Consider the following 12,160-nt stretch of genomic DNA (forward strand, 5'->3'; position numbering starts at 1 on the left):
GTGTGGTGTTTTTTGTTTTTTGTTTTTTTTCTTTTTTCTTTTCCTTGATTATATTTGTAATTTGCTTTGGTTCAGAATACAGAAATACCTGTAGCAGTTGCCTATGGCATTTCTGATTAGGACTCCAGCTGTTCCTCCCTGGATGGAGTGGGAAATCCTTTAGAGCTACATGACTGCCAGGGGGGTGCTTGTAACCTGACATACAAAAGCAACACTGCCTATTGTGTTATAAGTGCTTCTGGTATTCATATCTCAGTCATGGCCTAAGTTTTCGATAATCAGAGTAAATGAAGCAGGTTTTCTTTTTTTTTTTTTTTTTTTTGAGAGAGAATTTTAACATTTATTTATTTTTTTTTAGTTATCGCGGGCACAACATCTTTGTTTGTATGTGGTGCTGAGGATCGAACCCGGGCCGCACGCAAACCAGGCGAGCGCGCTACCGCTTGAGCCACATCCCCAGCCCTGAAGCAGGTTTTCTTTTTGAAATGAATAGTTTGTTGATCAATATGTACTAGTAGTGGCTCTCAATTTGTAAAGCTGGGAATATTCAGGATATGTGAACTGTTTCATCTATTTGATCTGGGCTTGAATTTCTTTTTTCCTTCTAATTTGGTACAGAGGCTTAGGAAAATATTTGATCTTCCTCTCAAAAATGTCAAGGTACATTAGCTCAGGTAATTAGAATAAATGTAAAATTTTGGGGTTGTTTATCCAGATTGCTCATTTTCACTAAATTCAGAAAGTAGCTTGGTTCTTATCTATAGTTTCCCTGTGAGAATTCAATTTTATATGAGATTGTATTGTGTTCAACATTTCTAGTGTATTTTCTTAAGACTTCGAAATTTCACAAAACCGTAAAATTTTTAAATTCTTCAGTGGAGCCCAGAGGATTTTTAGGGCAGTGAAAATGCTCTGGATGATACTGTAATGGTGGATACAAGTCCATATATATAAATTCATGGAATGTACAACAAGAGTGAACCGAAATGAAAACCATGAACTTAATGGTTATATTTAGTGACTTTAACAAATGTACCACTCTGGTTGGGGGAATGTTGATACTGAAGAAGCCAATGCATGTGTGGGGACAGGAGGCATACGGGAAATCTCTACTTCATGCTCTATTTTGCCATTCACCTAAAATTGCTTTTTAAAAATAAAGTCTTTCGGAGCTGGGGTTATGGCTCAAGTGGTAGAGTGCTCGCTTAGCACCTGTGAGGCACTGGGTTCAATCCTCAGCACCACATAAAAAATAACGATATTGTATCCACCTAAAACTAAAAAATAAAAATAAAAAATAAAGTCTTTGGAAAAATATTGGGGAGAGCAAACATAGGTACCAACTTACTTTCTCAAGGTTATAAAATTTTACCATTCACCATCAAACACTTTATCATAAAACATTAAAATTAACATCTCAAAATAGCAACTTTACATTAACTATGAAGAAAAAAGAAATAATAAATAATTTAAAACCTCAAATGTAAGAATAGATGCACCATGAAATTTTATTTTATAGTGTTACCCTTTTTTGTTATTTTATTGAAGTCGGTTTGTCAGTTTGGAGATCTTTAGGCTTTCGGGTCTCACAAAATAGTAAAAACTTTTAAGTTTGGTGCCACCAAATGGAGTCTGACTGGTTGCATCTTTCTAGTTCTTTGTTTTTATCTCACTGAAAATCCACTTTCAGCTTGATGTGTGAATGGAAGTGATTCTTACAAAGCTACTTGAGTCAATTCAGAATATTAACAATATAAGTCCTATTTCCGGGTAGGCCTAAAATTAGCATTGACAGGCCAAGCTACCAGTTTATAAGTGCTGCAGAGAAGGATAATGGAATACAGGTGCCTTTAGCCAGGATTGCTACTGGGAACCTTGATCCCAAGTGCCAAATCTAAAGCATTCTGGGAGTTAGCCAGCATCTGCTATCAGAAAGCCTACCAGTCCATACACAAGACCTTAATTTGTAGATAAGTGCTTCTGCCACAGCAGAAACACTACTCACTACTATAGCTGGACAAATAATTTCTTGAACGAAGAACCAAAATATACTTCTATAAGTACTCAGTGATGTAGTTGTTGCTAGTGAGACTCTGATCACTAAGACATGGTCTTTGAGCTCCTAATATTAGTTCAGGTAAATGGATGAGACGGGGAAATTTTAAAAATCTTATAATGCATGCTCAAGTAAGATTTCTCCTTGAATTTCTTCTTGAATATGAAAGGAACAAAGTAAGGAGCAATTGATTGCCAGTTTCTTTTCCCAAATATACACTTGTTCAGGGGCTAAGGACTTTTTTCCCAACAATCTCAGCATTCCTTTTCTAAAACAAAATTTTCTAATCCATTACTGTGGAGGCAGCACAGTGGAATAGAAAGAATGATCATCTGCAGTTCAGGAAGTCTACCTTATAATTACCACCAGGCTGGCCTTTCAAGTCCCTTAATTTCTCTTGTTTCTAGTTGTTTCATAAGATAAGATCCAGGCAAATGTCTCAGAAGGATCAAACATCCTTGCAAAGCAGTTTTAGCAACCTCAAAAAGGTGAGTAAAAGCACTTCCAAATAATATCTTAAGATGTTCACCAATAAACTGCTTAGGTATTGCAGAATTTTTTTTAAAAGATCAGAACTGAAAGGAATGAAATCAAAGTTAAAAAAGGCAAATGGAAGGTAATGACATCTCTGTGGCATAGGAAACTATAGCTTAAAGTATGTGCCTAAAAGACTTCCCTCCTATAGGTCAGGATCCTGGTTTCCATGACTCTTAGATATTTTACCTGTAATGTGCTACTAAGTGGACCTTTTCACCCCAGTGTCATTAGTAAAAACTTCTGCTTTTGCTCTATCTCTGCTATCTATGCCAGTAAAAATATTTTGTGTTCCAAAATTTTTATTATCAACAAGGTTGCTTTTTATTGTTGACTCTTGTATAGAGGTTTTCTCTTTACTGATAACAGAAGACCTAAAAGAAAGGAGAAAACCATTTGTGCTTTTTTTTTGGTTCTTCCATTCTTCCATAACTACCCGTGCCTCTCCCTGCACCAAATCATTGCCTTATCTGAGCAAGAAGTTCTGTGCTCAGCTTGAGGCAAGGGTCACCATCATTTCCCCACATTACCATACTTCTAAAAGTGCTGACTCTCGTAATGGGTCTCCAGAGTGGGACCAGAGTCATGAGTTTTCTCCTAAAAGAAGAGTGAGCTCTTCCCTTGATTTAATTAGCAAATAATGGATATCTGAGTTATCTGTATTACTTTTAACCACAGCTGAAAAACCTATCTAACTTAGGGTCTTATATAACTCATGATTTTCAAGTGATCTTCGTGAGCACAGAAAATTAAAGCCTAGAAACTCTATGCATGCTGAAAAGCGGATTTAGCTTCCCTTTTCCAGTCATGATGACTTCCATTCTCTGGTTTCCTAATACTGGAGGAGTCAAACTGGAGTTTGAAGGAACATGGTCCAAAAAAAAAAAATCCAGAAACAGTTTCTATTACGTGATCTTCAGTCACCTTCTATATAGTCTCAAGCCTATAAAAATTGTGGATTTCATAACTCTCAGATAGAAATAAACTGCTTGCCCTATAAAAATAAGACATAGAAAATTTTACAAGTATCTTGAGGTCTTTTAATATGCAATCCTACTAAAGCTGGTTCATTCTCTTCTACTGGGACTGCATAAAATACAGAAGCTCTCTGGACACCCTCACTTTCTCCTCAATAAACCCAAAGAGAATGTGATTCTTAGTTAGCAGAGGAAATAGACACAAATTAAGTCAGTTGCCCAGGAATCTCATAAATTCTGAGGTGGGCCAAGATCTGAGAGGGCTGGAATTCTACTAGGGATGATAGCAATCAACCTCCCATCGACTACTCCTACCACAAGGTGGCAGAATTCCCCTTCCCCAAAATCTTCAGTTCACTAAAAGGACAACTAATCTCCATAGTGTGGAATAGCTTCTTTGGGCTTCAGTGACTGTGCCAGACTGTCTTGTCTATGATATTCTATGTTTCCAGGGGCTGATAAGCTCTAGGTCACATCTGATATGTCAAGCAAGAAAATGTTCTCCACATCAGCTTAGAGGTAGCTTTTCAATTTATGGTTCTCATCCACATATAACAGATGAAGAAACCAAGATTACACATAGCCAGGAAGTAGTAGTTCTGGGGTTTGAATCCAGGTTTCTCTGTCTCCAGAATTACATCTCTTAATCACCAAAGAATCATAAAGAAAAATAATTTCATAGGGATGTGTTGAAGACATGTTACTATGATCAGATAAAATAGTTTGTTAGTGGGATAGTCATTATTCATAAGATTTTATTATGACTTGAAGTAGGACCCAAATTCTTTACTAACCTATAAAAGTAACCTTGCATCCTTAGTTCAGGCATGTCCTACACCCTTTACTCTAAACAAAACCAAGTTCTCTACTTTGGTTCTAAAGACAATATAAGGTCTTTAGACCAAAATTTAAATCACTGACCATTTTCAAAAAGAATTCAGGTATACAAAAACACAATGTTTTCTAAAACAAACAAAAAAAAAGATCATTCAAAACATGCCTAGAGAGAAGCTGAATTTAAAGTCTGAGGAGTCCTTCAGGAAAGTTACCCATGTCACTTTGTTCAACCCAGTTTTCTCCTTAAACTGACTTATGTTCATATTTATGTTATGAACCTTCTATCAGTCCATTTCTGTGGATACAGCAGAGTAGTTCTTGCCTGTACAGTTTCCCTGCTCTGCTGAAAATGAGGTGCCCTGAGCTGGCTCCTAGTGGCTTAGCAGCCCCTGGCCCCTATTAGGGAGACCCTAAGACATGGAACTAAAGGCTCTTGAGTTTTTGTTCCTCCATCTGTGCTGGTGTCTCACCTAGTCCTAGAAGTCTGTTCTGGAAAAGTTGTTATTCCTGAGCACTTGGATGCTGAAGCAGATTGTGTTCCTCAAACATTCACACCGAAGTTTAGTCAACTATTTTTTCTTTTAATTAGGTTGATGCCATGATAGAATATTTACTAAGAAGTGGTAGGAAAAAAATATAAACACAGCAGCCTGGAAACCATCCAGCCTGTGGAGAATAAATTTTACCACCAAGGACTTGCCCAAGACTGGATGGCTGATATAAAATTTACTGAAAATAACCTATTTTGTTTTTCCTTGATGCATCTCTCTCTGGAGATAATTACTCTAAATCCCTATTTCCACCATATGTTCCTTTGGCTTTCCTCTCCTAGCCCTTCAGCCAAGAAGAGACCGTACAACATTCTCACCTGACCAAGAAGACAGTAGATCATAGTAGACTAATGGCCATGAGCACCTTCCTTTTTTTCCTTTATTGTGAAAAGAATGGTTTTCCTGATCCTTCTGTTGGCTTCTATAGCTTAAGACCCATCAGAAATTCCATCAAAGTAACTTTTATTAAAGGTATACAAATAGAAAAAGAAGTCAAATTATCTGTTTGCTGATGACATGATCCTCTGTCTAGACCCCAAAAAACTCTACCAGAAGACTTCCAGAGCTGATAAACAAATTTAGCAGAATACAAAATCAACATTCATAAATCAGAAGCTTTCCTATACTCCAATGTTGAATATGCTAAGAAACAAATCAGGAAAACTCCCATTCACAATAACCTAAAATAAATACATGGGAATAAATCTAACTAAAAAGGTAAAAACTTTTACAATGAAAACTACAGAACACTGAAGAAAGAAATGGAAGAAGAAAGAGATTAGAAGATAAAAGACCTCCCATGTTCTTGGATAGGAAGAATTGATATTGTTAAAATGACCATATTACCAAAAACACTATACAGATTCAATGTATCAAAATGCCAAAGACATTCTTCACAGAACTAGAAAAACAGTCCTTAAATACATATGGAAGTGTAAAAGACACAGAATAGCCAAACAATCCTGAGCAAGAAGAGTGATGCTAGAGGCATCATGGTAACTGTTCTCAGCTTGTATGACAGAGGTATAATATAAAAACAGCAAGGTACGGGCATTAAAATAGACATGAAGACCAATGGAATAAAGTAGAAGACAGAGACAAATACAAACATTTACAGCCATCTGATACTTGACAACAATGCCAAAAATATATCTTGGGGAAAAGAGTTTTTAAACATATGGTGCTGAGAAAACTGAATATGCATATGTAGAAGAATGAAACTTGATTCCTATCTCTCACTTTGCACAAAAGTCAAATCAAAGTGAATCAAAGACTTAGGAATTAGACTGGAAAATTTGTAACTGCTGCAAGAAAACATAAGGTCATCATAGTGGTGCAGGCATCAACTTCCTTAAAAAGACTACCGAAACTCAGGAAATAAAACCAAGAATCAATAAATGGGATGGTATCAAATTAAAAAGCTTCTGCACAGTAAAAAAAAAAGTGATATAAGAGTGTGAACAGAGCCGATTGAGTGGGAGAAGATCTTTGTCAGCTACTCTTCTGACAGAAGATTAATATCCAGAATATAAAAAGAACTCAAAAAGTGTAACAACAACAATAACAACAACAACAACAACAAAAAAACAAATAACTCAATAAATAAGTGGACAAAAGGACTAAACAGACGTTTCTCATACAATGGCCAAGAAACATATGAAAAAATGTACAACATCCCTAATAATTAGAGAAATGCAAACCAAAACTACATTAACATTCCATCTCACTCCAGCTGGAACGGCAATCATAAAAAATACAAGTATAATAAATACTTGTATTTATTATTTTCTCTCCACATCTGCAATCATCAGCATCATCTCTAATTAGCACATACTGTGTGCCAGGAATATTTTGAATATTTTGAATATTTGGTGGGGATTTGGGAAAAAAAGGTACACTCATACATTGTTGGTAGAACTACAAATTATTACAGCCACTTTGGAAAGCAGTATAGAGATTCCTCAAATCTAACCAGCATTGGCACCACCACATTATCCCAAAGAACTAAATCCCAAAGAACTAAAATCAGCAAAATAGAGTCATCTCAATGTTTATAGCAGCACAATTCAAAATACCAAATTATGGAATCAGCCTAGATTCCCATCAGTAGATGAATGGATTAAAAAATTTGGTGTAAATACACAATGGAATTTTATTCATCCATATAGAAAAATGAAATTATGGCATTTGCTGGTAAATGGATGGAAGAGGAGAACATCACACTAAATGTAATAAGCCAGACTCAGAAAATCAAGGGTTGAATGTTTTCTCTCATATGCTGAAGCTAGAACAAAGAAAGAAAAAATAAAGTGTGGGGAGGAGTCAGGTCTTATAAAGATAGAGGGAAGTTCAGTGGAGTAGAAGAAGGGGATTAAAGGGGAGGGAGGAGGGACAGGAAAGTGGAGGAAATAAGGAATGGATTTGACAAAATTATAGTATGTATGTGTATAAATACACCACAGGGAATTTCACATTTATGTATCTACAAAGCAACAATTAAATAAGTAAATAGAAGGAGGACCAATAGAAAGAGGAAGGGAAATTAGGGGAAAGAAGGAGAGGGAAAGAGGAGGCACTGGGGACTAAAATGGAGCAAATTAAATTCCATGCATGTATGATTGTGCTAAAATGTACCCAACTATTGCATATAACTGTAAGGCACTGAAAAAATTATTAAGAAAAAAGGCAAAATAAAAACACAACCTTTTCATTATGCAGCTGCCCCAATGATACTAAGTAGGAACAAAAATGAAGTAGATGCTCCAAGCTTTCATGCTTACAATAAGTCTGGGTTAAAAAAAAATAGATTTGTAAAATAGCTAATATTTATTGAGCACTTTCTGTATACCAGTAAGTGCTTTAAGTAATTTACTCCACATTATGTTTTCATATTATAGATGCTATTTGAATCCTCATTAGAGAAAATTGAGAGAGGAAAATGTTCTCAAAAGCACATAAAAAGTGGTGAAGCCTGGATTCAAACATAAATATAACTCTAAATTTAGTCTATGACCTTAATTTCTGTATTCTTCTAATAATTAGACTGTCCTGTCATGGGTTATGAAGCATTTAATCAGGTACTAGACAAACATAAATCTCAAACATCCATTACCAATACAGTGCACACTAATGTCAGTGATGATTTCTATTTGCCAATACAATAGCTTCTTATTTGTCATTTTTCTCTCCACATCTGCAATCATCAGCATCATCTCTAATTAGCACATACTGTGTGCCAGGAATATTTTGACCAGTTTTACTTATATTAACTCAGTTACAACAATCTTATGAAGTAGGTATTACTATTCCCATTTTATGCATGAAGAAACTGAGAGGTAAAGTGATTTGTCCAAGGTCACACAGCTAATAAATAACAGAGCTGTGGTTATAACCCAGTCCATTAGTCCCTAATCCATTCTTTTACCACTACATTGCACTATATTTGACACATATACTGCATTCTTTAAAAATTTATCCCTTTTATTATCACAAGTACAACACATATTTGTTATAAAAAATAAAGAGAAATACATAACATAGAAGTTGAAAGTTCTTTATATTCAAAATATACTGGAGATAAAACTTTACTAAATACATATTTATATATGTTTATGAGTTCTTCTATATATTACTCACTAATGCTTTCCCTGTTTTCATACCTATTAATATATCTGGAATATTTTTCCATGACTCTTCAAAGCTCTACTTTATGCTTTGAAAGATCATGTTTCCTCTGATGGACATTTGAAATTTTTTCCATCCTTTTTTTATTATAAACAAATATACAAGGAAGACAGGCATACACATACAAAAACACACATGCATGCACACACATACATATATGCAAGTATTTCAAAAAAGCAGATTCTGAGCAGTATTTCAGAGTCACAGGACATGTGCATTTAAACATTCTATTCATTTTCCTGAATGTCCATCAAAAAGGTATCAATAACCTTGACAGAGAGGGCTGATCTCATACTTTGGACAAGTGCGTTTGTGACACCTATATATTTCAGTATCACAAATATAAATAGATCAAAATGGTATTTCATGTTTTACATTTGTTAATTCTTGTGCTTACTGGACAGTTCCTCTTCTTTGAATTTCCTTAATTTCTTTTGTGCTAATTACATTAGTTACTCCTTCCTTAAAACTTTTTTAAAATTTCCTTTCTATTCTTTCCTAACTCTATTTCATTTATCTATTTTAATGTTTTTATTAGTGCATGATAGTCATATGTGACATTAGGGTTCATTTTGACATAATCATACATGCATGGAATTGAATTTGCTACATTTCAGTCCCCAGTACTACGTCTTTAACCCCCCTCATCCTTCCTCCTGTTCCCCTCTCTTCCACTGGTCTTCCTTTTATTTATTTAGTGTTTTGTTAATTGGTACTTTATAAATATACGTAAAAGTGGAATTCACTGTGATATATTCATATACTTACATTTCTGAGAATCTTTACTTTCCCCTTTTTTAAACTCCAGCAAAATTAAAGCTTTTGCCCTTCAAAAGGCATGACTTTTCCCCTTTTATTAATTAATTTATTTTTCCTTCTATATTCTAAGGTCTCTTTCTGAGTTTCTATCTCAGTTCTTCTTTCCATGTGACTAACAGACAATATAACTATAATTATTACAAAATCAACATTTCTCAGAAGTTATGTTCCTGAGCATACATTAAGCACTTACAGTAGAGAACTTTTGTTTATATTTTTATAGATGAAGAAATAAGACTTAGGAAGTCTCACTATTAATGATAAAGCTCAATTTGAGTCCAATGCTTTGTTAAGAAATCATTACATTACATTCTCTTTAAAATAAGTTCTTCAGAGTTTTCCCTAAGCCTTCTTGGTTCCCAGACACATACTCCATGGATTATCTTATCTATCCCACTGTCATCAGAACCTATCTCCTTGAGCTCCTGCTATATACAGGAGCTGTTGAAAACAGGGATGAAAACAGCTGTTGGTATATAGCCAACAGCTTATTAGACATTGGCAAGTGGATGTAGTGTGAGCACATCAAACACACAGATCCAACGTGGAAATTGTTCTCTTCCTTGAGAGCTTGTTTGGAGGTACTAGCAGGGGAGCCCAGCTACTTGTATACCCTTGACGGAAGAAAAGTCGTCCTCTTCGATGGAGTGCACAACTTCAGGAGGAACGCACATGGAGCAGTGAGGGAGGAAGGGGATCCCCAGCTAGCCAGCCAGGTCAGCCAAATCAACCCTGGCAATCAATGAGGTGACAGATGTCACAGTCAGACTGCCCTCACATCTGAAATCATTCCCTTCTTAAGTCCTCCTAGACATCCTCCAGGATGATCTTCTCTTGCCAATGCCATATCATTTAATAGCATTGCCATTCACCCAGTTGCCAAACTAGAAACTTCAAAGCCACCTTCGATTCCTGCTTCCATTACACTTCACCCCTTATCGGTTCTAGGGTCTATCGACTTAGTCTCTAAATTGTTTCTTAATACATCCTCTACACATTCCTTTACTATGGTGTTAGATAATTAAGGGTCTCAATATCTCTTTCTTGAACTATTGAATCTGCCTTCTAATGGGTCTCCCTACTTCTCCCTAGGTGCCATTTATCCTTCCCATTAACAATTGATAACGCCACATTCTGTTCAAATGCTTTGAAACATACCTTCTAGGTAGAATAAATTCTAAATAAATTCTAAACTCCTTAACACAGCATACAGAAGTTCCATAATTGGCCCCAGTCTTGCTTTCCAAGTTCATCTGCAAATGTTCTGAGTCATGTGCCTAAAACTATAATCACACAAGGCTACTTTCATGTCTCAGAAATATCAAATAGCTCTATGCCACCATATTTTGTTTTGTTTTGTTTTGGTTTTTGTCATGCTACTTGGAATGTTCACCTATGGCTTCTTTTCCACCTGTTATACTATAGCCTGCATTTCTTTGAAGTCCTGCACTCTGCCTGCAACCAATATACAGTTTATATCTATATGTCTAACTTTGCAATTTATTCCTTGGCTTTTAAACAATTTTTTCAGTTGTTCATAGACCTTTATTTTATTTATTTATATGTGGTGCTGAGGATTGAACCCAGTGCCTCACACATGCCAGGCAAGCACCTTACTACTTGTGTCCCAGCCCCAATTCCTTGGCTTTTTTGTTTAAATTTTTATTAAAGACTTAGTACCCATTAAATTGTAATCTGGTCAGGTGTGTCTATTTTCTCAGAAAGAACTATGTCTTAAACATATTAGCATTTCTAGTTCTTAGAAGAAGCTCAATACATTAATGATTAAAACTGAAGTCCATTTAGGGAAAATTTAGAATAAATGACCTTAGAGTTTACTTCCAAATCTGAGATTTTCTATGCCTTTTCTACACATGAAAATCATTTTTGAGGCCCTTGAAACTGTCTTCTAACCTTGGAATTAACCCCCATTTCATGAAGCCAGTTTCTGCTTTAATTTCTTTGTAGAGCTTCAAAAGCCAAAAATTGGGGCTCCTGGCAATGAAAGTCCAGTGAGTGTTGTAACTGAGTTTCTGGAGAAGGTGGGGTAAACAGCACGCGAGAGAGCATTGGAAAACTAGCCACGTTCCAAGACATCTGGGATTGATTATTCCAGTGAGATGCTGAAGCAAAGAGAACAATCTAGTACTGCCTTTTGACATCTGGGCTTTGGCAACTGCTCCTATGGTTTTGCTCAACAGTTCTTGAAGAATGAGATATAGGCTTGTTTCAGGGAAAGAAGAACGTTTATTGACTCTACTTCTGCTACACAAAAGTCCTTCAAAAGATTCTCTTTTTTCCCCTTATCTGGGCTTTCTTAATAAGTCAAGGTGTCATTATCATTTAACAGAGATAAGAATTAGTCTCCAGCCAACTCATATACTACCCGGGGTCTGAATTAGCGTCTACCAATGTCTCCCCATTTCTTCTCCTATGACTCTTGTCAAATCATTTGACAAGGATGGGAAGGAAAAGTAACCTCAGGCTATTGGAAAAACAGATTCACTCCAGCTATCCTGCAGTTTCTCTTTTTAAACACAAGCTAAGTAGAACTTTTGCTCTATTTTTGAGGAAACATCATGCATTTCTTCTCTGAAATTACAGTTTTGTTCTCTCAGTTTCATTATCATTGCCTTCAAAGCACAAAATATACTTTAGACATACTCAGAGACACAAATTCTCAAACACATAACATATGGTCA

Source organism: Marmota monax, unplaced genomic scaffold (assembly GCF_021218885.2).
Source record: "Marmota monax isolate L192 unplaced genomic scaffold, Marmota_monax_Labrador192_F-V1.1 WCK01_AAM20220418_F8-fsc00077, whole genome shotgun sequence".
In the NCBI taxonomy this organism is placed as follows: Eukaryota; Metazoa; Chordata; class Mammalia; order Rodentia; family Sciuridae; genus Marmota; species Marmota monax.